The 24759-nt window shown below is 39.9% G+C and overlaps 1 protein-coding gene across 1 annotated transcript in view; it reads right to left on the minus strand.

Annotated features, from left to right (window-relative positions):
• The window catches only part of ahr2 (aryl hydrocarbon receptor 2), a 71928-nt gene that overhangs the window by 20059 nt on the left and 27110 nt on the right, over positions 1-24759 (minus strand). The gene's annotated exons all lie outside the window — the stretch shown is intronic.

The following is a 24759-nucleotide window of genomic DNA, read 5'->3' on the forward strand; positions in this document are numbered from 1 at the left end:
ACGAAACTTAGTGATTATAACGACCACAAATGAGATTAGTAGTATTAAAAGGAATACATGTGCATTACCCAATAACCCACAAGAGAAACAACCCAAAAAAGTATTTAATTCGGGAAGCAATGAGCCACTTCTCCTCCAATGTTTATTCTAAGAATTCAGGAAAGAACCATGACAAACATGATCAAAGGGTCTTGCTACATCAGCTTTATTTTACTACTGCTTTTCTTAGTTAAAACTATGTTAAAAGAGAGAAATGGTGGGCGATATAGAGTCTGCACACACAGATTTTATTTACAGATGTCTTAAGTCATTTTTTACTTGTTCTCAACATGTACCGAGCAAAAATGTGTTTGATCACAACTTCCATTACAGTCAATTTTATAAGGTGCTAGCCAATGAAACAGTGTGTTCATTAGCGAAAGCTTTTAAAGAACATTTGAGGGTCTGTATTGATGCGTATTGGCAGTGTTTGGATACAGGCAGTTCCTGTATCATACTGTAAGTGTACATACAGAGCATCGTATTCAGGTAAAATTGTGAGTTTTACTTCATATAAACATTAATACTGGGTTAACACTTAAGCTGAGGTTACTTTAAAAAAAAAAAGGAAAGAGTTAAAACCTAAAGTAAACTTTGACACTGAGCTAAACTAGAATGTTAAAATCTAAGTTAAATAAAAATAGCTAACAATTTACCATAACTAACACCTCAGTGTCAGAGTTTACCTGAGATTTTAGCAAATTGCTAATTAACCTCAGATTTTAGCGGTGTCTGATTTTACCTCAGATTTTAGCTCAGTGTTAGCTTACCTAGCATTTTACCTTGGTGACAAATCTGAGGTTACAGTAATTAACAGTTTGATCAAATCTGAGGTAAATTTATACACTGAGGTATCTGAGGTAAACTCATACAAAGCAAAAATTTGAGGTTACTAAACAAAATTGGTCAACTAATACCTCAGTGTCAAGAGTTTACCACAGATTTTAGCTAATTTTGAGCTAAACTTTGACGGAGAGCTAAAATCTGAGGTAAACTTTGAAGCAGAGTTTAAATCTGAGGTAAACTTTGACGCGGAGCTAAAATCTGAGGTAAACGTTGACGCAGAGCTAAAATCTGAGCTAAACTTTGACGCGGAGCTAAAATCTGAGGTAAACGTTGACGCAGAGCTAAAATCGGAGGTAAACTTTGACGCAGAGGTAAAATCTGAGGTAAACTTTGACGCAGAGCTAAAATCTGAGGTAAACTTTGACGGAGAGCTAAAATCTGAGGTATACTTTGACGCAGAGTTATAATCTGAGCTAAACTTTGACGCAGAGCTAAAATGTGAGGTAAACCTTGAAGCAGAGTTCAAATCTGAGGTACAATTTTTGACGCAGAGCTAAAATCTGAGGAAAACTTTGACGCAGAGCTAAAATCTGAGGAAAACTTTGACAAGGAGCTATTATCTGACGTAAACTTTGACGCAGAGCTAAAATCTGAGGTAAACTTTGACGGAGAGTTATAATCTGAGCTAAACTTTGACGCAGAGCTAAAATCTGAGGTAAACTTTGAAGCAGAGTTTAAATCTGAGGTAAACTTTGACGCGGAGCTAAAATCTGAGGTAAACGTTGACGCAGAGCTAAAATCTGAGCTAAACTTTGACGCGGAGCTAAAATCTGAGGTAAACGTTGACGCAGAGCTAAAATCGGAGGTAAACTTTGACGCAGAGGTAAAATCTGAGGTAAACTTTGACGCAGAGCTAAAATCTGAGGTAAACTTTGACGGAGAGCTAAAATCTGAGGTATACTTTGACGCAGAGTTATAATCTGAGCTAAACTTTGACGCAGAGCTAAAATGTGAGGTAAACCTTGAAGCAGAGTTCAAATCTGAGGTACAATTTTTGACGCAGAGCTAAAATCTGAGGAAAACTTTGACGCAGAGCTAAAATCTGAGGAAAACTTTGACAAGGAGCTATTATCTGACGTAAACTTTGACGCAGAGCTAAAATCTGAGGTAAACTTTGACGGAGAGTTATAATCTGAGCTAAACTTTGACGCAGAGCTAAAATCTGAGGTAAACTTTGAAGCAGAGTTCAAATCTGAGGTAAAATTTTTGACGCAGAGCTAAAATCTGAGGAAAACTTTGACGCAGAGCTAAAATCTGAGGAAAACTTTGACGCAGAGCTAAAATCTGAGGTAAACTTTGAAGCAGAGTTCAAATCTGAGGTAAAATTTTTGACGCAGAGCTAAAATCTGAGGAAAACTTTGACGCAGAGCTAAAATCTGAGGAAAACTTTGACGCAGAGCTAAAATCTGAGGAAAACTTTGACGCAGAGCTAAAATCTGAGGAAAACTTTGACGCAGAGCTAAAATCTGAGGTAAACTTTGACAGAGAGCTAAAATCTGAGGTAAACTTTGATGCAGAGCTAAAATCTGAGGTAAACTTTGAAGCTAGGGTTGCCAACTTTCTGAAATAGAAATAAGGAACGGGGGGGGGGGGGGGGGGGGGGATTTGCCTGGGTCCGGTGACATGCCCCCACAGAAGATAATTTTGAAAAAAATAACCCCTGAAATGAAGACTTCTGGTGAAAATAGTGGAAAATAATTAATAAATTTAGATAAATATATTTTATACAACTTCTTAGGCCTAAATATTTAATAAATAGCAAAGTATGCCTCATAAGTATACAAGACTGAACCACATAGATGTGAAATACAAAGGCTATCATGATCATTTTGCCAACAATGAACCATGGTTTTAATTTAAATTTATTATTCGCCCTCTTCAAAGACCCCACCCCTTTTTAAACATTGATCCATCTAAATACATAATTATTTAATAAGAAACCCATCAGAAATGATTGACACATTATGAGACGGGAGGATGCGGGATGCAGGAACAGAGGGAGAGCACTGGAGAGATATATATGTGGATTGTTAGGCTAAACTTGTACTATCTCTTTTAATATAATCACTTTCTTATCAACTATATTTGAGTTTTAAAAATCCACATAATTACATACCATATGAGCCTCTGGAGACGACTGACGGACAATGAACCACATTGCTCCATCCTGTGCCCGCAGCCTCTCGCTCCTCTTGTGATTATCTACTCATGTGTGCTGCTTTATATCACACACTCCGCCGTGACAAACAGAATAAACGCGACGGCATATGGTACAATTGGCCTTGTATTCATTGTCCCTCACGCATTCCAGCCACGGGTAGTCATTTTCCCATTCAATTCTATATTTTTGTGCTCATTTCTTTTTCGCCGGCTGCTCGGATGCAGTCATTTTTACATTTCCCGCTGTTGTCACTTGTCGTCATCGTTGCTATGATACGTGACATCACAATGACTGAAACGACCAATGGGCATTCCCTGATGGGGCTGCAACGCTACGCAGATCATAGACAAACAGAGGGAGAAATTACCGCACAGTCAGGGTTTTCTTATACAAATGATGCGGTCTTCGTTCATGGCTGACATTATAAGCTATGTGTCTGTCTTGTATTTGCACTGAATTAATTTTCATAAAATACGGAACAAACTGCGTTCCGTATCAGTTCAATACGGAACAAGAATTTTATGTGTCAAATACGGGACGATTCCGTATTATACGGAACGGTTGGCAACCCTATTTGAAGCAGAGTTCAAATCTGAGGTAAACTTTGTCGCAGAGCTAAAATCTGAGGAAAACTTTGACGCAGAGCTAAAATCTGAGGTAAACTTTGACAGAGAGCTAAAATCTGAGGTAAACTTTGATGCAGAGCTAAAATCTGAGGTAAACTTTGAAGCAGAGTTCAAATCTGAGGTAAACGTTGACGCAGAGCTAAAATCTGAGCTAAACTTTGACGCAGAGCAAAAATCTGAGGTAAACTTTGTTGTAGAGCTATAATCTGAGGTAAACGTTGACCCAGAGCTAAAATCTGAGGTAAACTTTGACACAGAGTTAAAATCCAAGTTTAATTGTAATGTGTTTTTAGGAATGAAAGTTCACACTGAGGTAAACTCTGAGGTCACTTCTTAAAACTCGACTTTCGACTGACTGGAAAAAATGAGACTTGTGAAAGTCTTTTCATTCCTGAGGGAGAAATTTCAACACTTTCGCACCGCACACATTTTCAGACCGACACACACAAACACATCAACGGTTTCACTTCACACACCACAATTTTCAAGCTTTGCCGCATTGTCAGTTTTATGCGAGAGGAAAACAAATGACAGAGTTGTCTAAAAGAGCCTTTGTGTTACCTCACTACTGTACAAATGAAGCTCAACGGACATTATTGCGAAAAACATCGCTAAACGATTTCCAGTAATAGTTACAACAAGTTTTTGCACTTTTTCAATTTAAAAACTTGGAAATCAACATTTTTTATTCTTAAAAGAACAACGGCTAAATCCATTCGGTTTTCCGTCAAGTAATGTGCATAGGACTTCGGTTGGACTTTTTTTTTAGCTCCAGGCTAACGTTGAGTCGAGTTAACATAAGCTAGTGGGTGCGGCTCGCAAAGCCATTTCCTTTTTGACCAGCGCAGATGCTGTGCTATTTCTAGACCTTATCAAACCCTTTCTATCGCAACCCTCTGAGAAAAAAGACCGAAGGAAAAAGACACGAGGGGATTGGAGAGAACAGCATTTTGCTGCTAGGGACCAAAAATATCTCCCCACAGGACACAGATGTTGAGCGATTACTTAGCGGGGGGAAAAGCAGAGACAAACCAAACCACTTTAAACACGGACTTGCTGATCTGACTGGCAGTTTAAATTGCAAACGAATGAAAAAAGAACGAAAAAGGAAGGGAGAAAGCATGAAAGAGATGTCAACAGAAAGTTTAGTAGACGTTCACCACAGATCCTGATGGAGAGGAAAATGGCGGTGTAATACAAACTCTGTGACCACACCAAAGACATAACCACAGTACGGACATCGTAAGACGGAGAACAAGATATTTGATGAGGAAAACAGACAGAACATATAGGCGAAATTATCAACATTGTCGTCCCTAGGGCTCTGAGCTACAGAGAGAGAGAGAAAGTGGCAATGCAAAACAAGGCAGCTGGGAAGGAGCCTCATAGTCTACGACAAACAAAAAGTACCACACAAAAACACAAACTCTTTCCGAAAACTACACACATACGCATGCTGGCCAAAGGAGTGTGTGTTGGTTTTTCTTCAGCTCTTTCCAACGGTCTGGATGTTCCTGGCATTCAGGTCCGTCAAACGTTGGCAGCCCGTCGACAGCACGGCCTCTGTATTTAAAACGCCAGCCGTTTATAAGTATATCTGGCCTGTTATTAAAGATGGAGGATGTGGAACATCCATGTAATCACGATCCACTTCTTACTCATGAATCACATCGTCCTCACTGACCCTTCCAGTATGACGGAAATGAGGACCGGGCAGCGCGGTCACGATCGGGAAAACGCAAAATACAACACACATGCTAATACACGCACAAACAGAAAATCCGAACCGCCAATCAATTACTGTCTGTTCATCTGCCATTGCTGTAATTCAACACACATGGCTTCTCAATGAAACCACAAAGATCTCGCTTTCTCTCTCTATTCACGTTTCTTTTCGCGGTGTATCTCGGCCGTAACATCTAAACCCTTTCTTTACCACATCTTTGTGAAAATGGGAGAACGAGTGTGGAAGGTGATCAGGTAACTGGTGAACTTGTCTAATATGGGTCACGGAAATGACTGAAATCTGCCACAGGATGAGCTTATAAAAAATACTTATGATTGATTTGTGAAAAAACTTTTTGAAGCCAGCATAAAAAACATTTTTATTTGTATTTTACTTCTGCGACTAGACTTTATCAAAAATTTATTTGAAATTGAAATAGAGTTTGTATAACAAAACAAAGCCAGACACGAATGGTGATTCTCACAAAATTAGACTTATGAGGTGTCATGAAACATTTAAAAAAAGTAAATGCTATCAAAATAAGAAGCATACAGTTACAAACATCTCTTCATGGTTTTGCACATGATTTCAAATGACATCATACAAACAAATTTTGTTGTTTTTCCACATTTAAGGGGAAAATTTTCATTACCGCAACATGTCCATGACTGGATTTGGGTTCTTTGACATGGAAATATTTATAATTAAAAAATCTTAAAAAATAAAAAGCTTCAGTGAATGTTATACTATAAACATTTACAGTAAAGAAACGTGGTATTTGGTGATCATTGGTAAATGTAGAGACAATAATAAGGAATATAAATGTGTCCAATACCAATTTTCTCATCCTCCGCAACAATTTTCAATCATTGTTTAAGCCCTAATATTTTCAAAAAAAAATTTGTTGGAAGGGACATAATTAACTGTGACACTCAAGATGGCTACCAGGTAAGCAGTTCTTATTTTTTCTCTCCAGATAAATGTCAAAATTAAAAAACTTTTTAGTTCTCATTACCGAAACATGAGTTTGTAAATGCATATATTTAATGTAATATCATGTTGCGGTAATGATAATTTTTTATGATAATCTAAAAAAAATGTAAATTATTCCATAGGAAATATTTTTTAAATTCTCTAAAAATAATGGTTATAGTAAGTTCAGACCTTAATCTTAAATGTGCAAAAAAATTTGGCTTCAAGGGCTTTTAAAAAATTCTGGGTTTGTAGTGGATTGTGGATGACTCCACCACACTTCTTGGAAGGCTTTGTGACCTGAATATGGAAGTTAAACTTGCCAGTTGCCACACACAAATGTTGCAATTTCCAAATCTGCTTTTCTTGTCATAACGTTTTGAATTAACATTAAAATTCATTGGCAAGATGTAAGAAATGCGGCATACCTATAACAGTAGTTTAAAGCGATAAAAATGTAAACAAGTTCTGTGTCCTTTAATGTTTTGTTTACAAAGAAGAACAAAGGAAGTTCAACGCTTCCTGTCATCCGATCTCAGAAACGCCTCCACAGACTCGTGCTTGCGTTACAACATGCCAACATAAAAATATGACAATGGTACGGTTTTATTATTCACACACAGGTCTTGCTGTAACATTTACTCAAATACTGCCGGTATCGCATAACCGAATCATTAAAACATTCAACATTTCTCGTAAACAGTGTGATGAACATTTATTGTTTGGTGTCTGGATAATGTTCACCGCAAAGGAAAACTGAGGGTTCGAAATTAAAAGAGAAAGAAAGAGAGAGAGGGAAACCCACTAGGCTCTCGGTTGGCTTGTGGTTTAATAACCTTGCGTGCTGAGCATGACTGAATCCTTGACAGCACCTGAACCCTATTAGCTAACAAACTGGACCACTTCCCAGGCATTTTCTCACCAAACCTTTTCTCACTCCCTTGACGCTATAAATGTTGGTAAAACTATAATTGTTCGCTCTTTTTCCCGCTTAATGAAAATCATACTTCGTATTTGACTGAAATGTGAAACTTTTTCAAAACAACACGATACTCACGTTGGCATTGCACATGCAAACATACTTAACATGGAATGCCATTTATCTTGTTGTTAAAAGTGCATAAGCTTTCTCACCATTTTTTTTTTTTAAGCAAACATTCTTCCTGCATGTACCGACACATAGTTAACATTAACGTGCTCTTGTCAGGTATCAAGATCTGCGTTTTAACACTTTACGGCGTGCTTTATGTAAATATTCCAGAAGTTTTGCAAACGCTGCCAGGTTATTCTCTCAGCTTGCTGTCAAACAAACGCAGTTGATGAGTTTCATTAAACGTATACGCTGTATAATAGAGCATTCAGAGATTTAGTATGACTGGTATGCATCTTCTGTTACATTACTCCCCCAACTGGGATTGTAAAGGCTTTGAAACTCCCTTGCTGAATTGGGCCATTGTTTTTTTTTAACATTGTCAAGGAAAACCTCAACTCTGATTTTCAGCATACTGTCTTGTCTGTTGGTGGGGGACAGGTTAGGACTTGAAGAAATGAGAAGATGCAGAATAGTGGTATCAGTGTTTGTGTTATCTCTCTCTCTCTCTAACACACACAATCGGCCATCTCTGGAGGTAATGTTTCTTGAGAGCACACCAAGGAGGACTTATTGCTGTGTATGCATTTTCTAATCAGGCCTAATTAAAGTGAAACGTCTGGGTCGTACAATAAGCAATGCATTTCAACATGTTTGTTGCAAGAGTTTAACCATAAATGTCTTATATATTCTGCTTGTTTCCCAATAGTAACGATGAAAGGTCGGAACTTGGGCGACCCCAACGTTCTCTCTACACAAACCTGCCTCGGCATCTCAATCAATCAAGCGCCTCTCCTTTAATAATCGTTATCAAATGTTAACATCCTATCTATTTCATTTACATAAATATTTTTGGTCGATGTGTATCCAAAGTGACATTCAGTGCATTCATATTAAGTTTTTATAGTACATAGTGTAGTGTATAGAACAGTGTAAGTGGAGTAAAGCATAGAGTAGTGTGTAGTACAGTACAGCATATAATACAGTAAAGTACAGTATTGTATAATACAGTAAAGTACAGTACGGCATAGCGATGATAGTACCGTACAGTAGGGCTGGACATTTTTTTTCCGATTAATAATTTTTTACATGGTTGATTCAAAATCGATACTCAATCGATACTTTTTCATATTTATTTCCGCAAACATTGAACGTAAGATTAACGTTAATCTAATTACTAGTCTTGTCCACTAAAATGTCCTGACTTTTTTCAGCATACATTTTTCATCTTGCATCAAAATTGTATTAGGGATGTGCATTTATGTCATTTTTTCATTTCGATTAATCCTTAGGTCTGAAAAACGAGTACTCGATTAACTGGGGGCGGGGAAATCAAAGGGGTGGGGCGTATCCGTCATGGTTAAAATGAAATTATTTTAATAAAAAAAAAAACTCCAATAAAACTTAATTTTGAAGAAACTATGACAGAACAAACAACACATACTAGGTTATTAATTTATTTTATGATTTTAACCAGTGATAGACCGATTATCGGCGGGCCGATTTTTCCAACTTTTATGTGTATCGGCCGATACGTGGCTGCTGTGTTTGCCAATTTTTTCCGCCATTATTTACAGGCAGAGTGCTGGAAGCCGCAAGCGATTATAGGTCATGTGACTAAAAACAACCAACCTTTCCATGACAACATCGAACAGCTGATCATAGCTGGACAAAGCGTGTTTTAATTTCTCATCTCTATATATATTTGTAGTAGTAAAGTACTAGAAATCAATATCCTTTGCTGATAGTTCCTCGTCATTGTGGAGAAGGCAGTTCATGGTTCCATAGCACCCTCACCTGTTTTTACTATTTGTTAAATATAGTTTTTTTTTAAGTTCAATAAATGTTACTTTTTAAATTGAGACTCGAAACATTTGGCATCATCGTGTCATTTTTATGATGTACATTGAGTGAGCAAAAGCAATATCGGCGCCAAATATCGGCTCAAGAAAATCGGGAGCCTGTATCCGTCATCGGCTAAGGCTGATAAAACAAAAAATCGGTATCGGTCGATCCCTATTTTTAACAGAAACATCTAACAGGAAAAGCTGCGTGATGAAGTGAAACTAAAGGGTTAATAAACACAAACTGATGGGCTTTCTATATGACGCACTCTACATGACATTAAGCCTTATATACAACATTCATTTATTATACAACATGCATATATCCGCACAAAATGCAAGACTTAAACTAAGTTATGTACTGGAGAGAAAGTTTGACGAAGTTACAGTACAGTGTATAGTACAGGACAGCGTATTATACAGTACAGCATAATAGTTCAGTACATGTACAGTACAGTAGTGTATACTGTTGTAGGTTTGTCTGGTTGTCATTGCAGTACTGTCCTTTCAACACTGTAAACAGTTTTGTTGCGAGGATTCTGTCATCCTTCAAAGTGATGCATCAACCGAGAGCAAAACAAAAGTGTGTGTAAGCGCAGAGAGCAGGTCCATGCAAATAAGAGAGAGAGAGAGAGAGAGAGAGAGAGAGAGAGAGAGAGAGAGAGAGAGAGAGAGAGAGAGAGAGAGAGAGAGAGAGAGAGAGAGAGAGAGAGAGAGAGAGAGAGAGAGAGAGAGAGAGAGAGAGGAGAGAGAGAGAGAGAGAGAGAGAGAGAGAGAGAGAGAGAGAGAGAGAGAGAGAGAGAGAGAGAGAGAGCTGCTGGGGGATGGGGCATCATGAGACTTGTTGTACAACCGCTTTACTGTTTACATAGCCTGCTTCCTGTCAGGCAAAGGCATTAAACTTGAAATGGACCGTCAGAGAGATAAGAGAGAAAGAAAACGAGTCGGCAGATGTGTTACTCCTCTCTTTGCAGATCGCTCCTGGGTCAGACCCTAGTTATTGAAAAATATCAACAAGAGCTTCAATTGAACATCAAAAATGATCTCTCGCTCCCATCAACCATGAACTTTGCTCACACCCGCACAAACAGATTCGAACCTTGACCCCCCACAGGAGGAGCGAGGTCTTCGGGGCTGTCGGGAGACGTCGCACAGTTTACATTCTGTCGTCGTGTGTTTGCGCGTGGGAGGTTTCTGTTTAGTTTGCTCAACTCGCTGTAACCTTGCTGTAACAAAGTGCAGGCCAGGCGTAAACTGAACCAGAGGTCGAAAAACCGCTGACCTTAATGATATGCCGCGCATACAGTCGTTTCTCAAGGTCGTACGTTAACCCCGCGCTATGCGATTTACATCATTAGCACGGCGTCTGGACAATGTGCTGATAGCTGCAGACACTAGTGTGCTTCGATGTTATGCATAAAATTTTCGTTCATAAGGTATCAGGTTGACATTCGTGCTTATTTACAGAATTTCTGATCGCAAACTTGATACATAACCACTTCGTTTTGATATTACGTAAAATGATTTACGGAAAGTAAAAAGTCTTAGCTAACAATGAAATGATTACACAAGTAAAAAAAATATATATATATACATGGTGTGGGGGATGTTTTCTTGACACACTTTAGGCCCCTTAGTGCCAATTGGGGATCGTTTAAATGCCACGGCCTACCTGAGCATTGTTTCTGACCATGTCCATCCCTTTATGACCACCATGTACCCATCCTCTGATGGCTACTTCCAGCAGGATAATGCACCATGTCATAAAGCTCGAATCATTTTCAAAAAATCAGTATTAGTATGGTGTTCCTAATAATCCTTTAGGTGAAAATATATAAATATAAAACAAAAAAAAGGTCAAAAAGACTCAAAATAATGCACAGGTCATAATTCTGCTAATTTATTTGGTGTTAATTACACATTTTAGATATTTTATCACTGTACAATTACTACATTTTTAATTTTTATTTATCTATTTTGTGTGTCACTCCATTACAGAGGTATCAGCCGGCTGGTTGTTTCAGTACTGGTCAGAAATTGTCTTTCTGTCGAAATGGGTGTGGTGCTAAAATGCCGCAATGTGGATGACGCTTTGCCGAAGAAGAAGTGAAAAATATGTGCTGTTTAACGCTTGGTAAAAGCGGACGTTTGTGAAAACAAAATGTGCAGTAAGCCGTCAAGGTCACCAACCTTCTTGACCCAGCTGAATTGATCAGACCCAGACCCTCCATGGTTTCACTGAGGTTGTGGCTGGTTTATCCTGAGGTCAGATGGGATACGTAAGGTTGAACTGTTCAGAAGTTCAACAGAGTTCGGCCATCATAAAGGTGTTTCGGAGTTCACGCAGTCACAAAAATTGTGTGTTTGTTTGCATTCGTGTGAGAGACGGGCCCAAGGGCTGTCGAAATGCCGCCAAAACAGAGTCGAGGAGGAAATCTGTGAGAGTAAAATGGAAAGGGCGACATTCTTCCAGCCAAAGGTTTAAGGGTGACTCAACATTTAGGGCAGGAAAACCACATCCTGAGATTTGTTTGTGGCTATAACATTGATAAGGAGACAGCCGACTGGACAATAACTGGAGACGTGGACCCAAATGAGGGAGTTGGAGGGCTGGGTTGATTTTTTTTCTTTTTATTCCTCAAATTTCCAAAGAACTCTGGATGAATGATGAGTTTGCATAATAACTGCAACAAGCCAATGCAAAATCACTTATCATCCATAAATAAAGTTAATCTACATAACATAATAAAGTATCCTAAAGTAGCTATCTGCAATAAAATTAATACATTCCTAACTCTCACCAGATAAAATCAAGTCCTACCCTACTTGTATATCATCTTTCACCTTTATATCATCTTTCAACGCATCCCATTACGGAAGTAAAATGGGCTGTGAACGCCGTTTCACGTTGACTATTTTGTTACATTAAAAAGACGACCAGGTGGATATTCGTTCACGTACAACTCTGAAGTGTTGTCAAAAATCACCGCCTACAACGAAACCATCTGTTTATATAATCCGAGCTATAAAGTTTTTTCTGGCGACACATGTCTGTTACGTCGGCCTAATTATGTCTTGGGTGTGTGCGCGTGTGCTAGGCTGAATTTATGGACAGGCATAGCTGGAGGTAAGTTTATATGTCAGGATCATAATGAATGGCCATATTACATTCAGAAGTCTAAGCCAAAGCCAACATCAAACCAACACAACGGGCGAGAGAACAAAACAGGACAAGCTACAGCCTGCATCTGCAAGAGTCTGGAGAGAAAGATGGCCAGATATTGGATTGGGAAGCAGCCAGATGATCTGAGTAGCTGTCGTGCATCGGTCCTGGTTTTTCGCCAACTCTTTCCTATCTGCCCGTTCCCCTCCACCTTTTCAGCGAAAGAGTTGTGATTGACGGGCGGGTGAGTCAGGTGTTGTTTTTAGCTCAGGGCTCAACAATAAGGACGGCTGAAGACCCGTGTGACACAGTTTCGGGTCACCATACAGAGTTGTTAAAGTTGGCCTGTGGGGTGACTATTAGTGTTTTTCAATTGTGTGGTACAACAAGTTTGTTTTATTTTGGCTTTGTTTGCTTTTCCATTAGAGTTTAGCGAATTAGACTCATCGTCATAGTTGCGCCATCTCTACTACTGTGACATCAACATAAACGTGACACAAACAACAAGAGCAAAGGAGCATGGGTTTTATATCTCGCAAACTTTAATGTGTTTTTTTCATGGTTAAAGGGGGGGTGCATGATCTTTGAAAGCCAATGTTGATATTTGAAATCACCTAAACAAACACGCCCCTACCCTAATAGAATCTGGACCTTCTTTTGTTAGACCCGCCCCACACATATGCAACCCATGCAATGATGTCGGTTAGTACACACACCCCTTACTGATGAGTGGCTACAAGTGTGTTTTGGTACTCAGCCCGACTCCCTTTTCCAAAGTGTTTTTTTTCTGAAATCATCCACCCTGCCTTTAAATTAATATTCGGTTGACTCAAACAAAAGGTAACAATACAAAACACAAGAATGGCAAGAATTTTTAAAAAATTGGTTGAAAATTTTGCATGTAAAAAAATAGATGTAGTGTCCGTGACATCAGCCATAGGTTTGTGCAGAGCTTTTTTGAAGCCAATAGTAGGCGGTGCCTGGCGTCGCCATCTTGTGTTCGCGAATCACTCCCGGAAAACCGAAAATGGGTAAAGAGGCGGGATGTGGGTGAAATTGAGGTGGCTGGTTGCTGAAACCACGCCCGTCTAGCCATCTGTCACTTAAGTGGCCACGCCCTTAAAAAAATCCAGATAATTTACTCACCACCATGTCATCCAAAATGTTGATGTCTTTCTTTGTTCAGTCTAGAAGAAATTATGTTTTTTGAGGAAAACATGCCATGATTTTTCTCATTTAATGGACTTTAATGGACCCCAACACTTAACAGTTTTAATTCAGTTCAAAATTGCAGTTTCAAAGGACTCTAAACGATCCCAAACGCGGAACGATTGTCATTTTTGACAAGAAAAATAAAAAATATGCACTTTTAAACCACAACTTCTCGTCTTCCTCCGGTCCTGTGACGAGCCAGCGCGACCTCACGTAATTGTGTAATGACATCGAAAGGTCACGTGTTACATATATGAAACGCACATTTGCGGGCCATTTTAAACAATAAACTGACACAAAGACATTAATTAGTATCATTCGACATACAAAAACGTCGGAACGGTCCTCTTTCTCCACACTTGTAAACACTGCGGTGTAGTTTCGATAAGTCATCCGTGACCTCTTGACGTGATGATGTATTACGTGAGTTCGCGCTGGCGCGTCACAGGACCGGAGGAAGACGAGAAGTTGTGGTTTAAAAGTGCATATTTTTTATTTTTCTTGCCAAAAATGACAATCGTTTCGCTAGATAAGACCCTTATGCCTTGTTTGAGATCGTTTAGAATCCTTTGAAACTGCAATTTTAAACTGCATTAAAACTGTTAAGTATTGGGGTCAATTAAAGTCCATTAAAATGAGAAAAATCCTGGAATGTCTTCTTCAAAAAACATAATTTCTTCTTGACTGAACAAAAAAAGACATACAACATTTTGGATGACATCTGGATTTTTTTTTTTAAGAAAATTTACTAATCCCTTAAGTATGCAAAACTTTAAGGCTTAATATAATTTACATGGATGAGTTACAAAAAATGCATATGGGAATTGACTCCCTTTTGGAGCCAGCCTCCAACGGCCAGTCGATGAATCCCAGTTAAAGTCACTTCTGTATCGGCTTCATCAGAGAGATGGGAAAGTTGCCCTTCGACATCTTCATTGAGGAAAAACTGTTTACAATTTTTTCCCATAACTTTTCCACAGTTTGCTGCCAGCATGCTAATTAAATATGACATATTTATTATTAAATATAAAAATTATCTATTTTAAAAAGTTAATATGCAAAAATGTAGCTAAAAATATATTTTTATTGGTGCCATTGAATAAGTTCGCAAGGCAAGTAAAAATTTAAACTACTTGCCCAACCAGGCCATCAGAACTTGTCTGTGCCCTGTAGCCTAAGTTTTTATCCAATTTTTCAGGATGTCCGATAAGCCGTCGCATTTCTAAAAGCAAACGTTGTCATTCTGGCAAGAGTTGACTCAACCATAGCCGCTATTTTCTACTGTAAATCACCTCGTGGCACGAAAGACCGAGAGATAAAGAGAGAGAGTGAGTGTGCGCGGTTCCAGCCAGAAACGTTCCCTCGCTTTCCCCCTGCTCGAAATCCGCTTGACCACACTCCGAAATGGAAAATGCAGCTGAAACACAAGCTCCCCCTTTTTCTTGGCAGTTTCGATCGCCGCTTGTTTCCCTGCTGCTCTTAATTACCAAACTCCATATCCTTGTGTAACCAAACCCTTCTCTTCCAGACCCCCTTCCTCCACCTCCTCTCTCTTTATCTGTACTCCTTGCTCGCTTGACGCTCTCCTTCCCAAAAACGTTAGCAGAGCCTGCCAGGGTTGAAAGTTCGCACGCTCGCTGCTCACGCAAGGCCTGGACTCCGGTGAGTTATCACTCAGCACTTTTTGACACACTAACACACACACACAAAATATTACCCTGCAGAAACACAACCCAGGCCAAAATACACACAACGCACTTCTTGCTAAGCATGGTTGCAACCCTGCAGCTGCCAGCCAGGTAAACACACGAGCACAAAGCAGCTCATTGTTGCAGACGCTGGCCTCAACCTGCGTAATGAAGAAAAAATACAGCGCAAGATAGAGAGAAAGAAAAAAACAACAGCAGGAAAGACAAAAACATTCATTCCACCCTTCACCTGGATGCCTGTCAACTCATTCTCTTTTTTTTCAGTTTTAAACACTGAATAGGTCAACCAACTCTTGTTTTCATTGTTTGCAAAAGTCGTTTTTGTAACAAACGCTTCCTGTTGCTTAACAGCACTTGCAACACAAAGGTCACAGGTTTGATCCCACAATATGGACTGACTGTGTAGCTGGAATGCATTACAGGTTGCTTTGAATAAAATTACCTGCCGAATTGCAAATGTGCAATAAACGCTAAATGACTAAACGTTGTTTCACTGTGATTCACCCGTAGTGTCATTCGTGGGATTCTATATAATTTTGTACAGAGGGGAAGTTTGAATTCATTTGAAGTAACCTTCCCCCTTCCATGGTGTTTTCCCAAACCGTTTCCTGCTTCCCGGCTTAGCCAGTCAAATTCACCCATGGTTCAATTCAAAACGAAAGAATAAACAAACACAGTCTAAGATAATCAAGAAGTAAGGTGATTTTTATGCAACCGTACAATGCATAAAACCAAAATTTGGGAGTTTAGTTCATTCATAGTTAGTTTAGCTAATGCATTCTGTTAAATGCCTAAAAACTGAATCATTGTGTAAAATGTGTTATGTGTCTGACCACTATAGTTACACCATGGACCTTGATGGACAGTAATTCAAGAAATCTATCAAGAAAGGTGCCAAAACCATCAGCACAAAACCAAGAAAAGCTTTTCTGCATACAAAAAAATCAATCCATCCATCTTCTAAAACTGAAACACACCCCTTACTCCCAATGTAACCTCTCTTAACTGCTCTCGTTTCCTCCCCTGACCTCCCCGTCTAAATAAACTCTTAACACGCAACGCTACTGGCAATAAAGCCCCGGCTCAGAGGCTTCTGCCAAGCGCTGTCATTCATCGCAAACGAGTGAGAAAGACGCAAAGAAAAGTTGCGAAAATCTTGCTGTCCGGGACTTTTGAATCAATTTGGGCTTCGTGCACGCACGTTCCCATAACTTGACTGCCTTGGATGTTTTCAACAAGACTCTCGTCATCAACTCATAAGGACATGTGTATTTTATACTGGATGCGTGTGGGTGGGGTTTGGTGGTGAAAGTTACCACGATCGCCAACCGCAAAGTTGCAAGCAGCTTGGATCCCGACTGCTGTCTTACAGAGAGGCGCACACACACACAACAGTCTCCTAATAATTCAAAGTGCTGCGGCCACGGGAAGTCTCCGGAGATCCCCGGCGGTGCACCGAGCCTGGACGTGGTTTAAATTCCGAAACGTCTTGGATTATTACAAATAAACCGAAGAGATGCAAAACAGGTCGCTTTTAAAATATACACTGTGATTTTAGCATATTCCACAAGAAGAAATAACTTCCTTCCTTCCTTAGAAAACCACACATACAAATCAGTCCTGAAGAGGCAAGTGAGGTCACACCAAAAATACACACACATCAAACTAGATGGTGGAACGCCTGACAACTAGGGAATAAAAGGTGGAACTTTTAGAAGGATCTCAATCTTTCTAAGGAAATGCAATATAATATAAATAACTATATTATCAGTGGTGCATAAAGACCCAAATGGTGCTTTTCCATTGCATAGTACCCCATGGTTTGGTTTGGGTCAGCTTACTTTTGAGGGCTTTTCCACTGGGTGCAGTACGTAGTACCCGATACTTTTTTTAGTACCACCCCGGTTGGGGTTTCAAGCGTGCCGAGCTAATACCAAAACATGAATCACTGATTGGTCTGAAAGAATCGTCACTACCAGCGCTATAAGGTAATAGATTAGCTTTACCTTCATGCCAGCTTGCGCTGTCCCAAAAACATCCACAGTTTGTTCAGGAACACCATACCAATTTTTTCCAGACCTGCAGTTTGTGGCGGCACATTCGCGACGCGCACGTCCGCGTATATGCTTAAATGCAACTTAAATGAGGCTCAGCGGAGAGTGTCCACTGACGCCATAAGTGTTCGTACAGAAACTGTCATGTGAGACAGATGTAGTGATAAACTCAATGTGCAAACATCTATTTATGGTGGTCAATTGTAAATGTGTGGCGGACTGAGAAATAAATGAATGTGTGGGAATGTACAACGACGCCCTCACTTGTATGATGTCACAGCAGTAGGCAGCGCAAATATAACAACACACCTATAATCCCTCCCACTCCGAAGTGTTACTAAACTCGATGGTAAAGCTAACCAAGCCAAAATGAGGTGAGCTGACCTGACCTAAACCAAACCAAACCAAACCAAACCGTGGGGTACTATGCGATGGAAAAGCGCCAAAAGTGTCATTTGACTTATTGCTAATTTTAAACCCAGAAGACAAAAACAGCAACATGGAAAAATACCTAATTAAAAAAAAAGCTAACATTATTACACTCACAAAATGCATTGTTGTGTTCCATGATGGACATTTCTTAAAAGGCATGACATAAATAAATATCAAGGTATGTTAAATATTTAAAATCTACCACCCCCTCACCAAAAAAAAACAACAACACAGAACTCCCACAGACTTAAACAACAAAGAAATAACCAATATCACTGACATCATAATCTTGCAGTCCCATCGTGAGCTGTATTTTCCCACTGTGATGCATAATGTTGGTTGCCAAGTAACCCGTGAGGGTTTGTTGCTAGGTTACCAGTGATCAATTGATAAAGGTTGCCTCCTGCAACAGTTAGGAAACTCGAGCGTGACGCAACGATTTCGCCGCAAAGCGTAGAGGAGTTCCTAGAAACAAGGCCTCGTGTGTGGGCTGGGGTTAAGGGTTCGCGTTTGATGTGTGTGACTAGGAACACGCATGTCACTCTGAAACCTTCGGTGTTGGCGAGGTTGTGCCGATGAGACCAAATTGGGCACTGGTTTTTGCATGTGTGCGTCTGTGCAGCAGCATCATTAGAGGAAGTGGCGTTTAGCGGAAGTAAAAGTGCCAGTGTGGGGCGAGACGAGAGCCACGTGCGTCGGGTACCACCACTGAAAGTAAATGTCCAGACCGCGAAGGGTGCCAGGGGTTTCCCCTTCTTGTGTGGTTCGTTGTAGTTGTCGAAAACACTAACAGACACAGACGAACGTGGTCGATCTTTATGTTAACATATATGATCGAATGTTTATGCAGAAAAACATGCTGCTAACAACCGAGACATAATAACCAAAGTCCCATGAGTGATGCGAAGCTAAGCCTAGGAAGGTCTCTGTGGTAACGTGGCGGGTTAACCATCTCTGGGGCCTTTACTAACACATGCATAAACACACCAGCTCATCTTTCAGCACAAAGGTTATGCTAGGACAAGATATAAAATTTAAACATTGGCTCTTATTTGAATAAACCATGGATATAAGGCGCCTAATGTACTCGGTAGTCTCCAAGGAATTAACCCTTTCAACACCTCAATTCTTTTTAGCATGATAAATCCTCCATTACAATATTTAGCTCTGCACTACACAGTATTAATTATTATTTTTAAATAAATAAATAAATATATATATATTCCACAGCAATCTAAATTCAAATTATATCATGCAAAAAAATGATATATGCTATGATAAATAAGTCAAAAGATTTCGTAACAGTTATCAAAAAGAGATTTTCATGCATATGAAACTGATCCAAAAACAACGCTATCTTTTATAGTGCTGACTTTGTATTTTCTTTACTGTATCAAATACTGTGGTTAACAGCATGCGTCTGCCACACGTCTAATGATTCAGCAGCATCTGTTCATCTGGAAACCAATAACCGCCACAGGCGCGTTCACAGCTCGTCGAGGCATGTGCGCGTACACGCACGGAGAATTGTGCAAAAAATACGGGGTAGAGGCACTGAGAGTAAAATGCAGCCCTATGACATTCTACCGTGGTAAACTGCCGAATGGTGTGTGAACTTCTCGCACATCCTCAAAACAAGGCCGGCCCCTCCTTCGACTCAACTCTCCACATTCCTGGCTTGCGTGAAGGTGTGTACACTTCCACAAATCATTATGAAACACTACATGTAGGGTGTAACAATGTTTACATAAAGGAGATTTGACACGGCCAGAAAGTGTCTGTTCTCTGAGAAGAATGAGAGCTTAGATACGAATAAAAGCGAATGGTGACTGCGATACTTTAAACATTTCCGCAAAATTGTCGTCAATACGACTGACAGGATTATCCTGCTCCGCAAACATCATGTGTTGAAAATGGCGCGCTGGCCCTTTAAGATGGGTTTTCGCTCTGCGTAATCTCACTAAGCTTCATTGAGTCTGGCACGCATCTGCCCAGACATTCAAATTTGCACTGCTTTTAATAAGCAGAGACATTTAAATATCTGTCTGAATGAGTGTGAGAGCTAAGAAAGGGCCTAATCCTTCCCATTTTAAAGAGACACTACACTTATACAAGCTTAAGGCTCACTGTTCTGTTTTGCACTTGAACGACTTGCGTCAACGCACAGCTGTCCTCCATTACAAGTTACTGGATGGATATTTTAAGGGTTCCTTAAAAAGCTACGATAATGAGTGCAAACTATGACAAAAGTACCATGATGCACCTGTTCATCATAAAAAAACAGGCACAATTATGTTGCATTTGTAGAAGCATGTTAAGCATGGCTAGCAACATTTACAGTGCAAATTCATTCAGGTGACCTAAATTTCCTTGACTATTTCCCTCACGAAGTGAACAGCAAATAGGTCAAGACTGCAAAATTTGCATGCTGAAGTCAACACATAGGGTAAACAGATGTCTGTGTACACTACATGGCTAAATTAGTTTTATGGAGAGCAAGATACACAAGTTGTGGTATGTTGGTTGCATACCGTAAATTAAAGGTTGCATACAGTAAATAGCGTACTTATGGTGCGTTCACACCAGATGCGGAAGAGGCGGCAAGCGTGAATTATTTACATGTTTAGTCAATTCAAAGACACAAATAGGCATCCTGTGGCGCGGTAAGCGTGGATGTTGCGGCGCAGAAGGCGCGGATGACGTGTTCCGCACGAATTGAGCATTGACGCGTGATCCCCGCAAGTTGAAAATTTTTATTTTTGGTTGATTTTGCGCCGCGTTAACCAATCAGGACCTTGCTCTAGCAGTGACGTGATTACAGGAACCGAGCGGAGGCAGAAAAACAAAACAACAATGGAGACATCTTTGTACTTTTTACAGGAATTAAAAGGATCTTGTTTGGAAGAAAGTGATTGAGGACGTCAAATCATTTTGAGCTATATAAGCCCATCCCATGGCGCAAATTTACGCGTTAATGTCTCAAATGACTAATATTTCACACGTGACTGAAGCGAATAAACTTAAAATGTTCAAGTGTCCAACTACGTGCAAATAACGCATTTTTGCGGCCTCTTCCGCGTCCAGTGTGAACGCACAGTACCAGAGCTGAGCATCCTACACAGTTAAAACGCAATTAGTTACACTATAAAAATGTCTGTCGCATTTCATCCATAAAAGCAATTCAGGGAGTTTTCGTAATGAGATTTTAGTAAAAAATATATATAATAAAGGCGCTCTAAGCGAATCTGCGAGACGTCACTTTTTGTTGATGTTTGAACTGTTTTCAAACAAACGGAGTGTAGCCAACTCCTCCCCCTCCCTTCCGTGCTTTCATGAACGCACACAACCCCCACCCCCAAATCCTTCTTGTCGTTTATTGGCTGGAACAATTTGTTTTGTTTCGTGGTGCTAGGTTTGGCCACTGTGTTTATATTGAAGTTTGTAGAGCCTGGGCTGTCTACAGAGATCGCGTTTTTTTTACAGTTTGATCAGCAGACAGGCAGCAAGCAGATAGTGAGGAAATGTTGGCTGTATGTAACAAAAAATGTTTTATGGTCTAAAACGCGTGAATTCACTTAGAGCACCTTTAAATATTGTATTAAATATTTGTGTATTATATCAAAATAATTGAAACCCTTTATGTGAAAACCCACATTCTGAGCAATTCAAATTGTACGTAAAAATATTTGTGTAAAAATATAATACATATTTAAGTAATAAATTAACTAATTCATATTTAATAATTAAAATTTAAATAATTTATAAATGTAAAAATGTAACTGTATTTACAATGCGATTACTTCCATATGTAATTTTTTTTAAATAATAATAATAAATAAAATAATATATTTATTTATTTTATATTAATAATATTATTTTATAAAAATAAAAATATTAAATTCCACCAAAAATGAAAAGTAAAAAATTAAAACTTTTTTAATAAAATGTAAACATTAGTAAACATTTAAAATGGTCAAAATGAAACCTTTTTTAACTCAAAACTAACAACTTAGCTGGCAACCACAGATTACACTGCCATAAACTGGCAGTCATTCACAGAGAAGTAGAGCAAGACAAAAAGCGAGTGAGAAAAAAGAAAGGGAGAGAGAGAGAAAGAGAGCGAGCAAGAGCGAGAGAAATTAAAACACGCCAACTATGCAGAGGGAATATTATCTTAATCTGAAAACATTTAGTTCCAGTAGATGTTGCCTTCAGATTTCCCCTCTCACGAAGGGGCTCTGGGAAGTCCTGTATGCATCGTCACTTCAATTACCACAGCCAATGGATTGTAAGGAGTCGTATGTATGTCTATTTTTTGTCCTCCCACCATCCCTAAGCCCTTAATGAGAGAAGAAGAAAAGCAAAGCCAGGGACAGAAAGCGAGAGAGATCTTCTCCACCATTACTCTTTCAAGAAACAACCTCAACCCTGCTACCCGCCCAAGCCTGGTTGATCGCTATCTACCAGCGCCATTGTGTCTGCGCCCTGCTTGTTTTGCTTTGCTTTATGCGTTGGAAGGTGGGCGCTCCGACAACAGGGTCTCTTCGGAAGCAACGTTACAAAGAGCACAACTTGGTTTGTTTTTGTAAACCGCACCGCAGTTTTGGCTGTAACTGTTTGCAGAGAAACGTTGACGAACCGGAGCGTTCAAAGTACGAGCGTAGCCCGTTTTAAACTATAGGGCAGAGCTCTCTGCTTTATTTCTGGCCGAGAAAACGTGACACATATTTCACAGAGTGGCTGTCTGCTTTCAGTTAGGCAACAATAATTGCAGCTTCCAAAAATAAAACGTGTGGCCATATATTTCGACTGCTGTTTAAATCTGCTCAACAGCTGGTCATTTATTGTTTCACAAACTCCCTCAGCTGTTGCCCGAACCGTTAAGTGGGAAAAAAGAGAAAAGGACAGAGATAATTGTAAGCAGCCAATAGCGAAAGAGGATCATCACAGGCTGAGGCCAAAAAAAAAAGAGTAACAAGAGAGACCGTTACGAAGCTACGAAGCCGACACTAGATCTCTTTCTTTCCCATTTTTTGTCTTTTAAGTTAACCGTGATGCCTTCCCTTTCTTTTCTCCGTGTGAGGCTCAGGGTATCCTGTTTACATACCTCAGGCCAGCACATGAAAGTGGGCGGCTGCAGGAGCCCCCGACCAGACATGTTGGAAAAGTGCTCGTACAGGCTTGCCGTGCCCTCAGACCAAAAACAGTACAACAATGGCACGGTTGTGAAATCGCAACACAATCGCTGGGAGAGCTTTTTGCCCCTCGCTGGATTGAGGTGCCACTCAGGGTTGGGAAAGGATGTAGACGGCCGCCACACGCTCCTGCTTTGGAGAGCGACGGCAAAAAACGTGAAACGTGGGAAGAACGCCAAAACGGAAGAGGATAGGAGGCCCGGACAGGAAAGCGGATGGCCTGTGATGGATTAACTGCGAGTGCATGGATGCATGTGGGAATAGTAATTTAACCTTTTCTGGATCTGATTCTACTTAACAATCTTCTATTATTATTTCATTGTGAAGACCTATCCCCTAAACATAAAACCGGTGGCTGATTTGTAACATGATGTAATGTAAACCAGGTCAAGTTAAGTTTTGTTGGGGGAAGACCCAGCGTGCACACAGTTGTAAACAAAAAAGCCATCTAGCCGTACGTTGCATGCATACACACCACACCGCGTAAGCAGAGCCTGCGTGTGTGCAGACGCCTGACTTGGGGTTTGAAGTTAACCAGTTGGCTTGAGGTTTGGGAGAAGGCTTCTGGTTTGGGGTTACTGGTTAATCTCTTGGTTTCTTTTTCTTCCTCGACTATTTTTCAGCCCTCCTGTTCTGCAACAAGAACAACCTTGCACAGACATTTCAACCAAGCCAGTTTGCATTGATCAAGTCGAGATAGCCTTGTAAAAGTGAGCAAACTTGCTACGGTGTCTTCAACAGAAAGAATGCTAGATAAGAAAGACGGCATGCGACCGCCTCATCCTCGGCCTTGCCCTTTTTACGATGAAGACAAACGATTGTCAGTTTTGTCACGGCTCTGTCACCACGACTTCGGTGAAATCTCAACACAGGAGGTCATTTATGTGCCAGCAACTACAAGTTTGTTTTGTCAGCCAAATCCTGAGCCGTGAGAAAGGACGAAACAAATATTTCGAACAAAAAAAAAAGATTTTACGAAAATGGGTGTTAGCGATCTGTCGGGTTGGCTCGAGGTCAGAAGTCCTTCCGATACGGTTCTGAGTTTCCACCCTGTTACTTGGCTTTAAAAAGTGAAACTTTAATATTTTAACTGTGGCAGAGCTTTGTGCAAGCACAGGCATGCAGAAAATAAAAAAATGAAACTTAATAGAGAACAAGATAGCGAGGAACCCCTATAGCATGACAAATAAAAAACCATGAAACAATATTTAGCATACTTTAGTAGTTATTATAGCATTTAGCAGTTAACTGTTGTATACTGTAGTATATTACAGTAATTACTACACTTGTAAGATACATTGTTACAGTTCCCAATCGAGGGAACTCGCGCTGCGTCACTGCAGTGACACTTTGGGGACGCCTTAAGGGTTAAAGTGCGTCTGAATGTGTACATCAAAGGAGCCAGGAAGTATATCGCTATCTGAAATATTGCTAAAGACGGCGTTACAGGGACGCAGGAAGTATGGCAAGGGAGACGCAGCGTAAGGTGGATCAAAACACTATAGTATCTAGGAATTTTACTATGGTATTTGACCTTACCATAGTACATATTCAAGTATACTTTAGTATTTTTATCATGTAGGACATAAGTAATTAATAAGGACAACGTTACTATTGCTAAACATTTTAAAACTTACGGCCATATCTTGCAAACATTACAAAAACTTGGGTTTGGGGTGTGTTGACCAAT

This window comes from Paramisgurnus dabryanus, chromosome 24 (genome assembly GCF_030506205.2).
Source record: "Paramisgurnus dabryanus chromosome 24, PD_genome_1.1, whole genome shotgun sequence".
Taxonomy (NCBI): Eukaryota; Metazoa; Chordata; class Actinopteri; order Cypriniformes; family Cobitidae; genus Paramisgurnus; species Paramisgurnus dabryanus.